The sequence below is a fragment of the Ictidomys tridecemlineatus genome, chromosome 14, assembly GCF_052094955.1.
Source record: "Ictidomys tridecemlineatus isolate mIctTri1 chromosome 14, mIctTri1.hap1, whole genome shotgun sequence".
Lineage (NCBI taxonomy): Eukaryota > Metazoa > Chordata > Mammalia > Rodentia > Sciuridae > Ictidomys > Ictidomys tridecemlineatus.
The window spans coordinates 61,720,722-61,739,865 of NC_135490.1; the positions used below are offsets into that span (position 1 = coordinate 61,720,722).

Genomic DNA, 19,144 nt, shown 5'->3' on the forward strand with positions numbered 1-19,144 from the left:
CTCAACTTTATCTGTAAAAGAATTATCAGTGTGTTAGTCAGCTTTGTGTTACTATAACAAAATGCCTAAAAGAATCAACTTATAAGGAGAAATGGTTTATTTTAGCTTATAAATTCGGGAGTTTCAGTCCATGGTCACGTGGACCTGTGGCTCTGGGGCCTGTGACAAGGCAGAGCATCATGGCAGGGAGCTATTTACCTTATGATGCCCAAGTAGCAAAGAGAAAGAAAGGAGGGGGCTGGGGTACACCAAGGGTCCACCCCCAATGACCGACCTTTCTCCACTAGGCCCCACATCTTAAAGGTTTCACCACTTTCCAATAGCATTGTGAGCTGGGAACACGCCTTTAACACATGGGCCTTTGGGGGACATTAAAGATCCAAACTATAACAGAGATCAGTCACAAATGAAGAATGTGCTCTGGGAAGCATCTGTTCCCTGTGTTCCTCCCCTCTCCAGCTTAAAATCCTGGCCACTTAGTCTCTTTGCATCATGTGGGGGATGAAGCATGGCCCACAATGAGCACAGATCTTCACTTCTGGTCTTTCCCCACCCTAGGTCTTACCCAAATGCCATCGACCTCCTTACTGCTACCTCTAAAGCTCTGGTTTCCTCTCCCCATGGCAGCATGTATCATGATTGACGTCTCCCTCTTTCCTTAAAGGCACCCTCTCCCAATTGCCCTTTTCGCATTTTCACTGCTCCCACACCACCTTAGCTCTTGGACAGCTTCTTTTTCCTACAATTCAATGACTCTACACTAGGCTTTTTTTCTTTTTCTTTCAGACATTGTTGTCATCTCTTCTTTTTCAGCCCATATATTCAATGCCATCCCTGAAATGCAATTTTTTTCTCAACGTTCTGGGCTTACCCTCCTTCTTTGCAAAACCTCCCTGGGGGATCCAGTACGGCTCCAGTATTCATCTCTACATTGATGTCCCCCAGATAACTAAACTGTGATTACATCTAAGTTACAAATTAATATCATTTCTACTGGTTGAAGAAAATGTCAGGCATCCACATTAATTAAAGTGATCATTTGCATGTTTCCATAGAAGAAAGACATTTTCTTCCTATAGCTCTTGCCCACTTTTTGTTTGATTATTTTCTCAGGAGTTAAACATACTTCTAATATTATATGAATGAATTATTTACATCTTTTCTAACCTGTTGTTTTAGTATAGATTAAAACTATTGATGCTTGTATATTTATTCTGCAACTAGCCACCTTATTAAATACTCTTTCATGCTAATAAATTTCCAAATACTTACCACTTTCCAAATTATCAAGAATATAATCTGCAAATTACATAAATTGTTTTCTCCTCCTTTCCAACATTTAAGACTTACATTTTCTCGTGCTATTTCTGGAACTCTCAGAATACTATTAAATGATAATGATAGTAGCCAGTATGTTTAATTTGTCCTAGACTTTAATGGGACTGTCTCTAGTGTTTTATTATTTAAATATAATTATGGCTTTTTATTTAATATGCATATCATCCATTGAGTTAAAATATCTTTATATTTCAATTTTAGTAGGAATTATGTTTGCAATTAATCAGGAATGGAAATTAAATTTTATAAATTCTTCTGAGACATCTGTCAGGATAATGTTATGATTTTGCTTGGGTATTTGTAGTGGTGAGTTTTATTTAAAATAGATTAATATTAAGGCATCTTTGCATCCCTGGAATAATCCTATCTTAGTCATACATAATCTTTCCACCTCTGAGCAACATCCTCAGTCTCGTGTGTGTGTGTGTGCGCGCGCGTGTGTGTGTGTGTGTAAGAGAGAGACAGAGAGAGAGAGGGAGAGAGAGAGAGGATCTTACTAATTTGCCCAGTCTGGCCTTGAGGTTGTGATCCTGCTGCCTCAGGCTCCTGATTAACTGATATTACAGGGATGTACCATGGCACTCAGAACAGCCATTCTTTATTATTCTGTTGGATATAATTTGTTAAAATTTTATCAAGGATTTTTGGACTTATACTCAAAAGTAAGGTTGACCTATGATTTTTTTATATCTAAAGTGCTAATTGTGGAGTTTTGAGTTCAGTATTTTGACAACTGGACAATCGGGGGGATTTCCAAATTTTCCTATATTCTAGAATGGTTTAAATAGCATAGGAATTATTGTCTCCTTGAATGCATCTATCAAATATCTTGGGGTAAATAATTATCATTTTTTCATGTGTATCCATATTACTGGTCAGTTGCTACATAGTCTATGATTGCACATTCTACTTGTCTTAATTCTACACAAAGTGCATTTTTTTTTCTTTCTGATATCCAAATAATTGGATTATTTATGTGTATGCTTTTATTACAATTCTTAAAATTTCATTTTTGCATTATGATCAGACAATGGAGTCTGTACAATTTCTGATCTTTGGAATTTATTGAAGATATATTCATAGTCAAGAGTAGAATTAATTTTCACAACCATTGCTTGGATTTTTCAAAAGAAGATATATTTCTATTTAGAGAGCACATGATTCTGTGTATATTAAGAGTTATGAAAATGTATTAGATCACATGTCATTATTTACCCAAACTTTGTTGAATTCATATGCTGGACCGTGGACAACACATTTCCTAGTTGTTGGCACTAAAATGTTTTTCTTTTATTTTTACAATTTAATTAGCCACTTTCATAGGATAGGAAAGGCAGAAATTAGACATTCATTACTACAGCTCTTTTACCTAGATATCCCCAGTGGAATCTTTTTAAAATGCAAGTATCATAACAAAATTTTTGTATAAAATGTTTAAGATATTTCACTTCTACTCTCTACCTACTATGTCCCACTTATCCTTCGGGATAAAGGTCAGACTCTTTAAAATGATCATCAGGTTCTGGATACTGATTGCCTCTGTTTCCCTTTCCTACTGCCAATCATATATAACTTAATTTGTTAATCATAGTGAAAATCTTGCAGTTACTCCGTTCTCTCTTCCTTGTTTCAGGGTTTTTGTTTCTGCTATTTGGAACTCTGGAAATATCCCTCACCTCCTGTTTTTACCTAGTTAGATCCTACTTGTCCTTTAGAACTCAATTTAAAAATCACTCCTCATCCACAGACTGACATGAAGCTTCTGTGAGTTCCCCCTGTATTCTATCTCACCCTTGTTTCTGTTTTTAGAATTCATCTCATTTGGGATATAATTGTCTCCCTTCCTATGCTGTGAATTCTTGTGCCCAGAGATTGGGTGACCTGTTTAGGGCAGGGATCGTGCATCTCATAAAATCAATGCTCCACAGAATCAGGATGCTAGATGAGTTACAGTCCCACTGGTTTTGTGTCTGTGTGCATTGCCAGGGACTGAGTAGAGCTTTCTAGTTGGATACTTTGTAAAAAATATAGCTGACATCTTTGAGTTTTTACTATATTTCAAACACTAAACAGAAGTACTATTATTCAAAGATGGCTTAATGGGTGTGCAACCAGTGAAGCTTCCCAGGACACTGTTCTTAAGTTTATGCTCTATGGACACCATCTAGAAATTTGTGACCTGCAAGCAAGATCTGGTGAGGCAAAGGAGGATGTATTGGAAGTTGTTTGGAGCCTCAGCATATGCATAATTCCAGCCATACCACCCTCCCACATCTCCAGTACGGCTTCTCAGTGAACTGTTTCCCCGGGTCTGCCCAGTAAGTACACCTTTGGGCACAGGGAAGGTTAGGACTGGGTACTTATATCCTTCATACTAAGTCCTAGAATGGGGCCCTGGATGCCTTTGAGAGTCTGCATTACTCTGCAAGTATCCCCCATTGTTCTAGAAATACAAAGTTAAATGGCAAATAGAAAAGGAGGTTGAGAGAGAAGAGAAAGAAGGAAAAAGATTTTTTTCCTGCGTTTTAAACAAAGAGCTCTACATATTCATTTTGCACAGGAGCCCCACAAATTGTTTGTCTGGCCCTCTGTTATTACTCTTATTTCAAAGATAAGGAAAATGGAGCCACTGTAGTCATATACAGTGATTCAGTGAAAATGAGAAAGACATCCCCTCTGGGCAGCCCAATTATAAGAACAAATGTCTTTTTTCTGGCTTTACAAACAGAGTGCTGGATTCCAGCCCATTCTTTCCAGTTTGGCTACATATCTTCATGTAGGACACAAAACATGGAATCATATGCAGTGACCCTGAGGGAAATGGAGGACTATAGCCTCTCCAAGATAACAGGCGTCCTAGATATTATGTCAGTATTCAAACCCATGTATTCTGGCTTTAGTATCTGTACTTTAAACCACTATGTTAGTGCTCCCAAATTTACCTTTTAAAATAAAATATATATATATATATATATATAAGATATCTCTTGAAATACAAATTTCTATGCTTTTCCTAATACCCTGGATACCAGAGTGTCTTGGGAAGATGTATGGAAAGCATGCTGTGGTTTTTAACAAGTGCCATAGGTAATTTTATTATTTTAGAAGCTACATAAAAATCATTATCGCACACAGATTTTACAATACTCGAGTCTTTTTTTGCAAAGGCCACAACAAGAAGATACGGTTGATGCAGATAATAGAAATATAAATGATCAAAACCTCAGTAGCAAAAATATGGTCAAAGAACAAATTGTGTTTTTGCAATGTATTTACAATCGTGCATCACTTAATTCAAGAGATACATTCTAAGAAATGTGTCTTTAGGTGAATTCATCTTTGTACAAATATTGGAGTGTACTTTCACAAATTAAGACAACTACAACATCAATAGGCAATATAATTTTATAGGATCACCATTATCCATGTAGTTCATTGTTGACGAAATGTTGTTATGTGGCACATGACTGTACTTTACTTTTTCAATATCTATTTTTTAGTTGTAGTTGACACAATACCTTCATTTTATGTATTTATTTTTATGTAGTGCTGAGGATTGAACCCATGGCCTTGCACATGCTAGGAGAGCACTCTACCGCTGAGCCACTGTACTTCATTTTTGACAAAATTTTACCATTGTATCAATAATACAACAATTTTCCTCTAAATTGAGAGGCAGTTAAGAAAGTATGAAAGAAGTTTTCTTTCCATCCATAATGATGTATTTGGATAAAATTGGTCTTACCACTCTAAAATACTATAAAATATGTGAAACAACCCTTTTCACTCAAAGTAAAACAGGTAATGATGGATTGTGAATACAGACAGCAGAGAAATACTTGAGAAGAGACTTACTCCTCATATTCATCCATATCTGGCTTTCTGTTCCTGAGGTTTATAAGGGCCCAGTGCAGGGAGAAGAAACCTAAGCAGGACCAGCAGAAAGCTGAACAAAGGAGAATAAGATTGGAGTTCAGAGAAGTTGAGAAAGTTTGCATTTGTAAGGAAGAACACCAAAAAATTACACAAGGAAAGAGGACTAGAAACCAATGTATGGGAACCAGAGAGTCTTTGGCTAATAGCAAATGATACATTTATACCATCAGTATTTATCTGACCAGGAAAAATCCAACTATCTGGGATATAAAGCCTGAGCAACTACTGAAGTTTCAAGATTATAGGGAGATGTTGAGTTATAACAAACCAGAATAAAAGAGAATTCACTGAATAAAAGAATTCAGAAGACCAGGACTTTTAATTTTATTATATTACCCCTAACTTAAGACCTATCCTAAAAAAAGAAACAAATCTTTGTTGTTTGTTTATTTTTGCAATGGAACATGCTATCATTTTATTTCTCTTCCTCCAATGGTTCCATTCCAAAATTTTCACAAATTCTGGAAGAACAGTATGACTAGAAGAATATGCACATATTTATCCTTATACCAAAAAGTAAAGCTCCCCTAAATTTTTTTATGCATTATGATACTCAATGACTGAGAAAAAAATATGGTTTCAATGAAACAAATCTTATAAGAAAGTCTCATAAGTGAATGAACTACCTATTGGATTAAAACTTAACACTCAGTAAAAAGAAGAAAATAAAATTCAGACATACTGGCCATTTACAACAATCTTTTGGGAAATGTCTATTTGGATCCTTTTTCCATTTTAAAAATTGAGTTGTCTTTTTATTATTGAGTTGTGTTATTATTGACATCCAAAAATGTAGTAATTAGAATGTGAAAAATCTGATAAAAATTATGAAACATACAAAGAAAGAAAATACAAGTCATTATAATGAAAAAAATCAGTCATGAGAATATTGTAGATCAACAGAATATTCTGTTGGATATGTTTAAACATTTAAAAGAAAATAAGACCATAACAAAGAATAAAATGAAGACTATAAAAATTATCCAAGTGGACATGGTAAGGACAAGAATATATATGAAATTAAAATTTCAGTGGTAGAGCTTATTTGCCTGCCATTGTGTTGACCTGGGTTCAATGCCCAGTACTGCAAAAATTTTTTTTTCACTGGAATTAACACAAAATTAGATACTAAAGAATCAAAGACAATAAATCTGAAGACATAACAAAAAAATCTAAAAATTTAAAAACTTCTTTCTCTAAAGTATTTAGTAAAAATATTTTAAAGGTGCTCTTAGAACTTTAGTGAGATATTTATATATATATATATATATATATACACACACACACACATTCATACACACACATGTGTGTATATATAATAGGGAAAATATATATAATATATATAAATATATATATTAAATAAATATATATAAATATATAATATATAAATATTATATATAATATATAAATTATGTATAATATATAAATTATATATATATATATATATATATATATATATATATATATATATATATATATATATAAATGACTGGACTTCCAGAAGAGCTGTGGTAGAAAAACAAAAGATGTTAAAAAATAACAGCTACATGTTTTCAAATTTGATGAAAAATACAAATCAACATATCAAATTTACTCTAGAAAATCCAAGGATAATAAACTCCAAGGATAATAAACACAAAGAAAGCAGTATGAAATTGAATCATTTTAAAAAGCTTAGGGGAAAAACTTTGTTTAAGAAAAAAAATCTTTAAAATAGTTAGATAAATAGAAAGAAGCAAAGATGAGAATATCAGCTGATTTCTTGTAAGAATCAATGATAGACAGAAAACAATTGAATGATATGTAACAAGTGCCAACTAACACCTAAACCAAAGCCAACAAAAACTGATCTCAAAAGTTTCTTTCCTGTGAAAATGTAAGGAAGGTGAATTTTTTCCATGAACAGAAGCTGACGTGATTTATCATCATTTCATAACAACAACAAAAATATTTAGAGAAAATTCTTTGTGAGGCTGGGGAAATAGCTTGGTTAGTAGAGTGCTTGCCTTGCATGTACAAGGTCCTTGTTTCTAATCCCCAGCATCATTAAAAAAAATTTAAAAGGAGAAAATTATTTGCACTGAAGTAAAATAAGTCCATGTGGAAATCCAGATTAAATAAAATAATAAAATATGCAATAAATATCAAATATGTGGGTATATGTAAAATACACTTATGTATTATTTACCTTTCAAAGATAGTCATTTAGAAAAATTAAAGCAACAATATATTGTGTAAGTTATAGTGTTTGGGGCAGTAAAATGACAAAAATATTTGAAGGGATAGAATGAATTAATTTGGAAGTACTCCATTGTTTGCTAATTGTTTTTTTTTTTTGAGCTGTAATTCACATATTTAACTCACCTATTTAAAATGTGCAATTCAATGGAGTCAATGGTTTTCAAAATACTCAGAGTTGGGCAACCATAACAATAATGAATTTTCTTCCCTTTTTTGGGGGGATGGGTGAGTAGTAGGAATTGAACCTAGGAGTGCCATACCAGTGAGCTATCTCCCAGCCCTTTTTATATTTTTATTTTGAAACAGGGTCTTGCTAAGTTGCTTAGGGCCTCATTAAGTTGCTGAGGCAGGTCTTGAATTTGCTGTCCTACTGCCTCAGCCTCCCAAGTTGCTGGTATTATAGTGTGTGCCACTGCACCATAATCAATTTTAGAATATTTTCACCACCTCAAAAAAAAATTGAATCTCTTTTAGCTATCAGCCCCTTACTATTTGTACCCCCACCCCACACCTCCCGCAGCTAATCCCAAGTTATCCCTGATCTACTTTCTGTCCCTGTAGATTTTCTTACTGTGGACTTTCAAGTGAGTGGACTCCTACAGTAAGATATTTGGCAGACTTTTTTCACTTAGCAGCTGCTGGTTTTGAGTATCTTTTAATGTGCTTACTAGCCATTTACAATCATCTTTCAAGAAATATCTACTTGGATCATTTGCCATTTTAAAAACTGAATTGTCTTTTTACTATTGAGTTGTGTTATTTCAGAAACATACAGTTTTTGCTGTCCTTGCATTGCATGTAAAGTGATAGAATATTATTTGGAAATAATTTGGGATGTGTTAGAAATTCAACTTTTAAACTATAAACATTAGAGTATAAAACCAAGATACATGACTAATACATCAATAGAGCAGACATCACAGAATAATCAATTACTTCAAAAGAATAAAAAGAGGGAAAAATGGAACAAAATACAGATGAAATAAATAGAAAATAAAAAGTAAGATGGGAAAATTAAACATGTTCATAAAAATATTAAATAGAAAAATTCTACAAATTCTATGTAAATCTTAAAGATTATAAGAATGTGAAAAAAAGCAAGAGCTATATAGACAATGTCTAAAAGATACAGATTTTTAAAGCAGAGGGAAGGATAAGCTAAACATAAAAGGGCAGAAAAGAAAATACTATTCAAACACTGACTATAATACCAAAATGGTTATATCAATATCCAAGTAAATATTACCAGAGGTAAAAATGGGATTTTCATAATGGTATATAAGTCAATTCATCAAGGTGACATAATAATAATTCCAAATGTGTATGCTCTAAACAGAGCTTCAAAAGGCATAGTAAAACATTCTCAGAACTGAAAGGAAAATTAGAAAAAATCCATAATTATAATTAGAACATTTAAAAATTCTCATCAGTAGCCAAAATAACTAGTATAGAGAAGAGCAATCAAATCAGAGAAAATGTACACAATACTATCAGCATATATCATAGTATATTCTATCCAGCAATAATAAAAAGTCTCTTCAAGAGCACCAAAAACTTTCTTCAAGAAATAAAGGTCACAAAAGCAACTCAAGAAGTATAAAAGTATTGAGATCACATGGATCATGTTTTTTCACCACAATGGGGATAATTAAAAGTTAGTAACAAAAGCATAGCTGAAAATTCATGGATATTTGGAAATTAAATGATATACTTATAACTAAGGGTGAAATTAAAAATCACAAGAAATACTAGTAAATATTTTTAATGAATGATAGTGAAAACACATACTCTCAGGGCAGGTATTGATAATAACTGTGTACGTAACAAAGAACAGTAATTACAGGAAAAATATTTAAGGTGATTATAGCATATGAATAAGTATGATATCACTGTCAAAAAGAAACAGGAGTGATACAACCCTGTAATTCTAGCAACTCGGGAGGCATAGGCAGGAGGATCACGAGTTCAAAGCCCACTTCAACAACTTGGCAAGGCCCTAAGAAACTCAGTGAGACCTTGTCTCTAATAAAATATAAAATACTATCAGTAAACAGAGCACTAATAGTCCATGCCACGATATGAAAACAGAGACATGTAAACTATCATCACTAAATATTCCCAAACAATTATAAAAGTGATGATACTTTTGAAATTTTTCATCAAACTAATATGTATAATGAGGATACACTAAGGGATTAAAATTTACAGATTGAGCACACTGCATAAAAAGGGATGGGAATGTGGTTAAGTACCCCTGGTGTCTATCTCTGGCTAGAAAAACAAAAGAAAAGAAAAAAGAATAAGAAATAGGGGAAGAAATTGGAAATAATATATTATAAGTTGACAGTGTATTACATGAAATACTACAGTATTATTTGAAGGTGAATTTATATTAGTTAAAAATGTATATTGTAAATTTAGAAAAAAAAAATATAAAAGATCAAAATAGAACTAATGTATTAAGAGAGGGAACAAAATGGAATTATACAAAATGCTTATATACATCTTTAGAAGGCAAAAAACCAAAAGGGGGAGAATCAAAGAATAAATATAAAAAAATACTTGTAATGGAAGTTGAATACAAGTGCATCAATTCTCACTTATATTTGAATGGTATAATCACACTGATTAAAAGACAGAGAGTGTCATAATGGAATAGGAAACCAATAGTGATCTCCATACTGCTCAAATAACAACAACAACAACACTCTTTAAATATAAAGACTCTACATAAGTTAAAACTAAATGAAGCTGGGTACAGTGGCACATGCCTGTTACCCTAGCAATTCAGGAGGCTTAGGAAGAGGAATGCAAGTTCAAGGCCAGTCTGGAAAACTTAGTGAGACACAATCCACCCCCCACCACCAAAATAAAACACTGGGGATGTGGCTCAGTGGTAGAAAGCTTGCCCAGCATGTGACATGCGTCCTTTGGTTTGATTTATAGCATTGCAAAAAAATAAACAGATAAGAAAAGATATACAGTGATGTAATGGTTACTTTTATTTCTCAACTTGGAGGACAATTTTGGAGGCCAAAATTTAAATTGTCAAACTTTAAGTAAGCATAACTTTAATAATGTAAGTGAACTTCATCCAATCAGCTTAAGGCCTGAATAATGGAACAAAATGATTGGCCTCCTAAAGCAAGAGAGAATTCTCTAGCACAGTATCTTCAGATTTCATCTGCACCATCAGCATTCCTGAGCCTCCAATATGTCATCCTTCAGTTAAGAAATATACAATTAGCTCACCAGGGTGACCAATCTGCTGTCCCACACTGAAGACTTTGCCTGCTAGTCAACATTATCATGTGAGTCAATTTTATATTTAAATGATCAGTTAATTTTGTTTCTGGAGAATTTTTACTAATAAAAATTTTGGTATTGAGGGTAGCTTTGGAAGAACAGAGCCATAAGTATGAATTTTCTGAATTGGTTTTGGAGTTCCTGGAATTGGTTCTCTAGTCTTATTGGAATTGAAGACACTAATGGCTGTTTTCAGTAGTAAAAAGAGCACTGATAGCCCATGCCACGATATGAAAACAGAAACATGTAAACTATCATCACTAAATATTCCTAATCAACCAATTATAGAAGTAATGATACTTTTGAAATTTTTCATCAAACTAATATGTAAAATGAGATTGGCTGGCTGCTACTAATGTTGATGGACAAAGTGGGGTGGATGTGAGGATACACTAAGGGATTAAAATTTACAGATCAAGCACACTGCATAAATGATGTGTAATCTATGTCTGTCCTGAAAGAAACCCTTTTTTGTTATAACCCCAGAGCTGAGATGGCTGAAAACTAAACCCAGAATCTCATCCCATGAGTCAATGACTTACAAAGCAAATTGAATTTCCAGCCTTGCAAAGTGTTTATTTTTAAAGTACATTCTTCATTATGATCAGACAGCTTCTTATTGATAGGTTAACATTAAATTGTCTTCATCAGAGAAGGGGCAATGCTATCATCTTACTGGAATTGACCCTTATTCTGAATTTTTATGGGGTTGCCTTCCCTGCACACAGTTTTCTGCCAAAACCACCTTCAAACTTATAGAGTGCTTTATTCACCAGCTTGTTATTCTGCTAAGAATTTATTTTGATCAGGGGACTTACTTTACAGCAAATCAAGTAAACAGGTAGGAAAGAATGGTAGTATATCCAACTTCATGGAATTCAATGGTTCTACCATGTGCTCCCATCTCATATTCCCGAGGTAACTGTCTTGATAGAATGATGGGGTATCCTTTTAAAGATTCAGTTACAGCACTGACAATACCATGTGACAATACCTTGCAGAATGAAGGCAAGGTGTTTCAGAGGGTTATATATGCTCTGATTTGGTGTCCAATATATGGTGTTGTTCCTCCTGTAACCAGGATTATAGGTCCAGGAATCAAAGAGCAGACATTGGAATGGGACTGCTCACTATTACCCCTAGTGATCTCTAGCAAATTTTATCATTTCTGTTTCCATGACCTTATAATTTGATGGCCTAGTTTCAAAGGGAAAAATACTTCCACCAAGAGAAATGACAATAATTACATTAAACTATACATTAAGATTGTCACTGTTCATTCATTTTGGACTTCTCAAGCCTCTGAATCAGCAGATAAAAGGAGTTACTGTACCACATGCAGTTATTGACCCTAATTACCAAGGAGAAATTAGCTTTCTTCTCTACAACAAACATAAGAAAGAGTTCATCGGAAATACAAGAGATCCCCTAAGGTATACTTAGCATCATCGTGCCTTGTGACTAAAGCCAAAGGAAAACTATAACAGCCCCATTTAGGCATAATGGCCCTGACTCATAGGGAAAAAAGGCTCCAATCACCATCCTAGTCAAAGAACCAATGACAAGCTGAAGTGCTTGTTTGAGGCAAAGGTAATGTGAACCTTGCAGTAAAAGAAAGTAGTTATGAATACCATCTATGGCCAAGTGAGCAGCTACAGAAATAAGAACCACTGTCATCATGGATTATTCTTCCTGATTTTGGTTGTGAATATATTTGTGTATATTAAATATATCTGTTTCCCTCCCTTTCTTATCCTTTTACCATAAAATATAAGTATATTGACTTTATTTCATTAAGTTACAATAAATCAAGAAGAGGAGTATCTTCTAAGGGCATTGCAATCTCTTAGGGTTTTCAGATATACCATGTTAGGTGAAAGTATGACCTTGTTACTGTCTTTTTTTGGAGGCTGAGTCTAGTTTAGGATGTGTGTGAGTGCTATTATAGATCGAAGGTTTACATCCTCTCAAAATTTATATGTTGAAGCCCTAAGTGGTGGTCTTTAGGAAGTAAGTAGGTTAGATAAGGTTATGAGAGCAGGGCCTTCTCTCAGTCCATCTATGTTACTATAACAAGCTACCATCAACTAGGTGGCTTATAAAAACCAGAAACTTACGTCTTAGGGTTCTGGAGGTTAAGAAATCCAGGATGAAGACACAGGCAGATGTGGTGTCTGGTAAAGGCCAGCTTCCTTGTACCTAGATGAAAAAAGAAAATCATCTTTTTACCGTGTCCTCATATGATGGGAAGATGAGGGGTCTCTCCACAGTCTCCTTTGTGAGGAAACTTATTTTATTCACAAGGGCTTTGCCCTCATGATCTAATTTCTTCCCCCAGAGTCCCACTGCCTGATATCATCAATTTAGGGATTAGGATATGAATGGAGGGTCATAAACATTCAGTTCATTACAGGCCTTCATAATGGAATTAGTGCTCTTATAAAAAGAAGAAAAAAAAAAGGTCAGTGTGTTGTCTTGTTCCATGTGAAGACACAGTGATAAGATGGTCATCTGAAAAGCAAGAAGATTCACTCTCCAGTGACTGAATTTGCCAACGTCTTGATCTTGGACTTCCCAGCCTTTGAATCATAAGAAGTGAGTGTGTTGTTTAACCACCCAATCTATGGTATTCTGTTATAGCAGCCTAAACTGGCTGATTTGATAAGAGGTGGATGTACAATAATTAACTTCATATGTCAATTTGGAAAGGGTTTTCAGAGAAGATTGACATTGAAATCAATGAACTCTGAGAAAGCAGAATGCTCTCCTTAATGTGGGTGGGCCTTGCCAATCAGGTGAAAGCCTGAATGGAACAAAAAAGACCATCCTCCTCAGGCAAGAAGGAATTTTAAAATGAACTGTTTTTAGAAAAGAAATGTACCATCAGATCTCCTGGATCTCCACCTGCTGGCCTTCAGGTTGAAACTACACAAGGGATTCTCTTTGGCCTCAAGCCTGCCAATCCATGCTGCCAAATATGGACGTATCAGCCTTCATAATGAATAATTCATTATAACAAATCATTCACTATAATAATTCATTATAATAAATCTCATTCCTTATATAGATGTGTTCCATTAGTTCTGTTTCTCTGGGAAATTCTGAAAAATGCTATTACATGCTAAGACTAGTCAAAAGAAAGCTGGAGTAACTATATTAATTTCAGGCACAACAAACTACAGAACAAGGGTTATTATAAAGAACAAAAAACAGATATTTCATAACAACAGAGAAGTCAATTCTCCAAGAATATATAACAATCCTAAATGTGTATGTACCTAATAACAGAAAGTCAAAATATCAGAGCCAAAAAGAAATGACAGAATTTATAGGAGAACCAGAAAAATTCCACTATTATAGTTGGAGACTTCAACATCTCCCTTTTAGTAATTGATAGATCAAACAGACAGAAAATCAGTAAGAATATACTTGACCTAAACTGTACTATCAATCAACTTGATCTAATTGACACTTATAGAATGTTCCAGCCAACAATTGCAGAATACACATTCTTCTCAAGCTTATATGAAATATTCACTACAAACCAGGAGCAGGGGCATAAAACACGCCATAACAAATTTTTAAGAAGAGAGAGAGATAATAGAAGTAAGCTCTTACACCAAGTATAATTAAAATAAAAAACAATAATGAAATGGTAGTTGAGAAATGCTCACATTTTTGATAGTTAAACAACATTCTTTAAAATAACTTACATACCAAAGAAGAAAATCTTAAAAGAAATTTCAAAATATTTTAGGCTAAATAAAATGAATGTACAATTTACCAAAATTTATAAGCTGCACCAAAAAATCAGGGCATAAGGGGAAAATATTAGCATTAAGTGCATTTGTAAGTGTAAAAGAGAGATCTAAAATCAATAATATAAGTTTTCACCTGGGAAACAAGATGAATAAAAGTGCTTTAAGGGGCCTAGAAATGAAACTAGGTGGTAGAGTCCTTACCTAGCATGGGCAAAGCCCATGTTCAATATGTTCAATACCCACCACCACAATAAATAAGTAAATAAATAAATAAAAACAAAGTAAAAGCCATTTAAGCCTCAAGTAAGATGGAGAAAAGAAATAATAAAATTAAAGCAAATTAATGAAATAACAAACAGGAAAATGATAGGGAAAAATCAATAAAACCTAAGGCTGATTCATTGCAAAGGTCAATAAAAGTAATGAACTTATAGCCAGAATAATAAAGAACAAAGGAAAGATAAAACTTATTTGTATGAGAAATGAAAGAAGCAGTCAACACTCTGAGTCTGAAGATATTAAAAAGAAAATATAGGAATACCATTAGCACTCTATGCTCACAAATTTGATAATTTAGATTAATTAGTCCAATTTCTCAAAAGACACAAACTACCAAAACTTATTCAAAGATAAATAGATAATCAGAAAAGGTCTATATCTATTTAAAAATTGAATTATAATCAAGACCTTACAATAAGAAAATATTATTCCTGTTTTCACTTGTAAATTTTACCAAATATTTAAGGATAAAATGATAGTTTTCCGTAATTCTGAAAATAGAAGCAGAGGAAACACTGTCTAACTCATTCAATGAGATCAGAGTATTGTAATATAAAACCAGACATTACAATAACAGAAAATTACATTACAAAGACATCATAAGAACAGAAAAATCACAAACCAATATTCCCCATGAACATAGATGCAAAATGTACAGCAAAATATTAACAAACTAAATCCAAAAAAATAAATAAAAATAATTACACACCAAAAACAAGTGGAATTTATTCCAGGGGTGCAAGGCTAGTTCAGCATTTGGAAATCTGTGAAGTAATCTACCACATTAATAAGCTAAAGAAGAAAAACTACATTATTACATCAATGGATGTACATAAAGATCATTTGACAAAATCCAACATCTATTAGTGACAAAAAACTCTCAGCAAACTAGGAATCAAGAAAACTCCTTAACTTTCTACCAAACACCTACAAAAGAACCACAGTTAACCCAATGGTAGGAAACTGGATGCTTTCTCCCTATGATTAAAAAATAAATAAATGAAAGATTATTTTTTCTCTTATTATTCTATTTTAACATGGTATTGAAGTCCCAATTAATGCAAGTATAAAAGAAAGGGAAAGAGAAAAGAAATGATAGACATATTAGAAAAGAGAAATAAAACTGCTTTTGTTCATAGCTGGATTAATTATCTATGTAGAAAATCCCAAGGAATCTATAAAAAAAAAAAACAGGAGGTGAATAAGTGAATAAAACAAGGTTAATATACCAAAGTCAATTGCTTCTCTATGTAGCAGCATTAAAACATCTGTAATCTGAAATTTAAAAACAATATGATTTGCAATGACATAAAAGATACTTAGGTATAAATCTCACAAGATGAGTACAATGATATGTATGGTATTTATATCCAGAAACCTACAAACTCTGAGGAAAGAAATAAAAGAAGATCCATACAAATAGAAGGATATCCCATATTTATGAAATAAAGGTCGATAGGATTCAGATGTCAATATTTTCCAACTTGATCTATAAATCAATCAAATTTCAATCAAAATTCCAACAAACTAGTTTGTATATTTTGACAAAGTGAATATAAATTTAGAAAGATAATCAGTGGGAAAAGCCTCTCCCACAAATAATGGTGGTACCTTTGGACATTTATGAATAAAGAAAAAAGAAGAGCTGGACACACACTTCACTCTTTCACAAAAAATGACCCCCAAATTTTATAGACTTTGATGTAAAATGAAAAACTGAAGAACTTTAGAAGAAAACATATGAGAAAAATCTAGAAAACCCTGGATTGAGGGATGAGTTTTTAAACACAACATTCCAAACACAATCCCTAAAAGAAAAATGATTAATTTTGACTTTCAAATCAAAAACTCTTCTGTGAAAGTCGAAATTAAGAAAATCAATAGTGCTCACTTTGGCAGCACATGTACTAAAATTGAAACGGTACAGAGGAGATTAACATGGTCCCTGTACAAGGATGACATGCAAATTCCTGAAATATTTCATATTTTCAGACAACCCCTTCAAAAAAAAAAACAAAGGGAAAATGTTCTCTCTGATATGTGGAAGCTAATGCACAATAAGGGGGCACAGGAGAGAGAGAAGTTCAGTGGATTAGGGAAAGAGGAATGAAAGGAAGGGAGGAGGGATAAGAATAGGAAAGACAGTGGAATGAATCTGACATAAATTTCCTGTGCACATGTAAGTCTATACCACAGTAAATCTCAACATTTTGTTTATCCACAAGATTGGAATCCTAATTAGAATAAGATACATTCCATGCATATATAATTATATCAAAAGGAACTGTTATGAATAATCCAATAAAATTTTTTAAAAACCAACAGACAAGTCACAGACTTGGGTAAAAACACATGTATGACTAAGAACTTATATTCGAAATATGTAAAAACACTTAAAATCCAGCAATATGAAAAAAATTCTAATGGGCAAATACATGAACAGACACTTTAACAAAGTAATATGGTTATGGAAGTTAAGTTATGGAAAGATATTCAATTTCTTTTGTCATCAGAAAAATTGCAAATTAAAACAATAATATGATACCACTGTGGACCTACAAGATTGGTTAAAATCCAAAACCTGACCGCACCAAGTGGGGAGATGTTGAGAAACAGGAGGAATCCCATTCATTCATTCACTGATGATACAGCCGTTCTGGAAGACAATTTGGCAATTTCTTATGAAACTATGCATACTCTAAGCCCATTATCTAGCAAAAATGCTTCTAAGTGTTTAATCAATTAATTTGAAAATTTGTGTCCAAAACAAACCTGCCCATAAATGTTTATAATAGCATTATTTATAATTGCACAAAAATGGAATATATAACTACTGTCTAATCACGAAAAAAAATCTTACAAATGCAATTTCAGGGAGTTCTACAAAACACCCCACCAGTAATCCTCAAAGCTGTTGAAGTGCTAAAAAAATAACGAAAATCTGAGAAACTTTCATAACTAAGAGGAGTCTAAAGTTGCACAACTAATAAATATAAAGTGGTATCCTTGGTGGGATCTTGGAACAGAACTAGGGCATTAGGAAAATAAAGAAACAAAAATAAAATGCAGACTTTGTTCTTTAATTGTAACAAAGGCACCACAGTATAAAATACTATAACAGGGGAAACTGGGTATAGCATACATGGGAAATATCTGTACTTACCTTTGCAATTTCTTACGAATTTGATGCTGTTCTAAATTTCACACTTAACAAAACACACGAGTTATGTAAGCCATGCAGGGTATAGCCATAGGGAAATTTGTATTTTAAATGCTTATAATATATTATTGAGTTTAAAACAGTGATCCTGCAATCTGTACACGTGGAAAAATAAGAATCCATACCTCATTTGAATCAAATTTATGATATGTCAAGATCATTGTATTGTCTTGAGCAACTAATAAAAAATACACAGAAAAAAAGAGCTAATTAAAACCAAAGTAAGTAGAATAAAAGAAAAGAAATAATAAAGATAGGAGTGGGATGGGGAAAGTAAGTAGAAGAAAATAAAAATAAATATGAGTGGATAGAGAAGATAATAGAGAAAATCAATGAGACAAAAATTTGATGCTTTGTAAGAGCAATAAATTTGCAAAGCTATAAGTATGCTAGGCAAAAAATAGGAGAAATATAATTTTCCAGCAAAGACAGTCCCCTTGAGTAGATAATAAGAAAATAAGTGAAGAACATTTTGAGAGTTTGCCAACAATAAATGGAAAAATACCAAAACTGATGTAAGAAGTAGAAATCTGAAGTCATTTTATATCTGTATCTATGAAAGAAATTGAGCTAACACAGGAAAGCCTTCTAAAACACAACTTTCTTGCCTGGATTATTTCACCAGACAATTCTACCAAGTATGTTTGAAAGGATTAAAAAAATAGAAATTCTATGTACTCTCTCACAGGAAATTGAACAGGAAAGAACACTTCCCAACTCACCACATGAGACCAGCATTACCCTGATATAAAAATTAGAAGAGAAACAAGAACAGACCCCTAACAGACTGATTTTTCTCATGAACACAGACACAGAAATTATTAAGAAAATATTAATCCAATTTAATAATATATAAAAAGTATAATACAAGATGAACAAGTGGTTTCATCACTGAGTACAATGCGGTTTAAACATTTAATATTCTGTGTGATTCACCAACTATCAGAACTATTTATTAAAGAATAAAAAAGAGGCCAGACACAGGGGTACATGCTTGTAATCCCAGGGACTCGGGAGACTGATGCAGGAAGATCCCAAGTTTGAGGCAAGCCTGGGCAACTTA

The 19,144-nt window shown here is 33.2% G+C and overlaps 1 non-coding gene across 1 annotated transcript; it reads left to right on the forward strand.

The window, feature by feature from the left end:
- Nucleotides 1–16,744: 16,744 nt before the first annotated feature.
- LOC120884362 (U6 spliceosomal RNA) lies at nt 16,745–16,851 on the forward strand. The gene has a single exon (XR_005726779.1). It is a non-coding gene; the product is annotated as a U6 spliceosomal RNA (small nuclear RNA).
- Nucleotides 16,852–19,144: the final 2,293 nt, after the last annotated feature.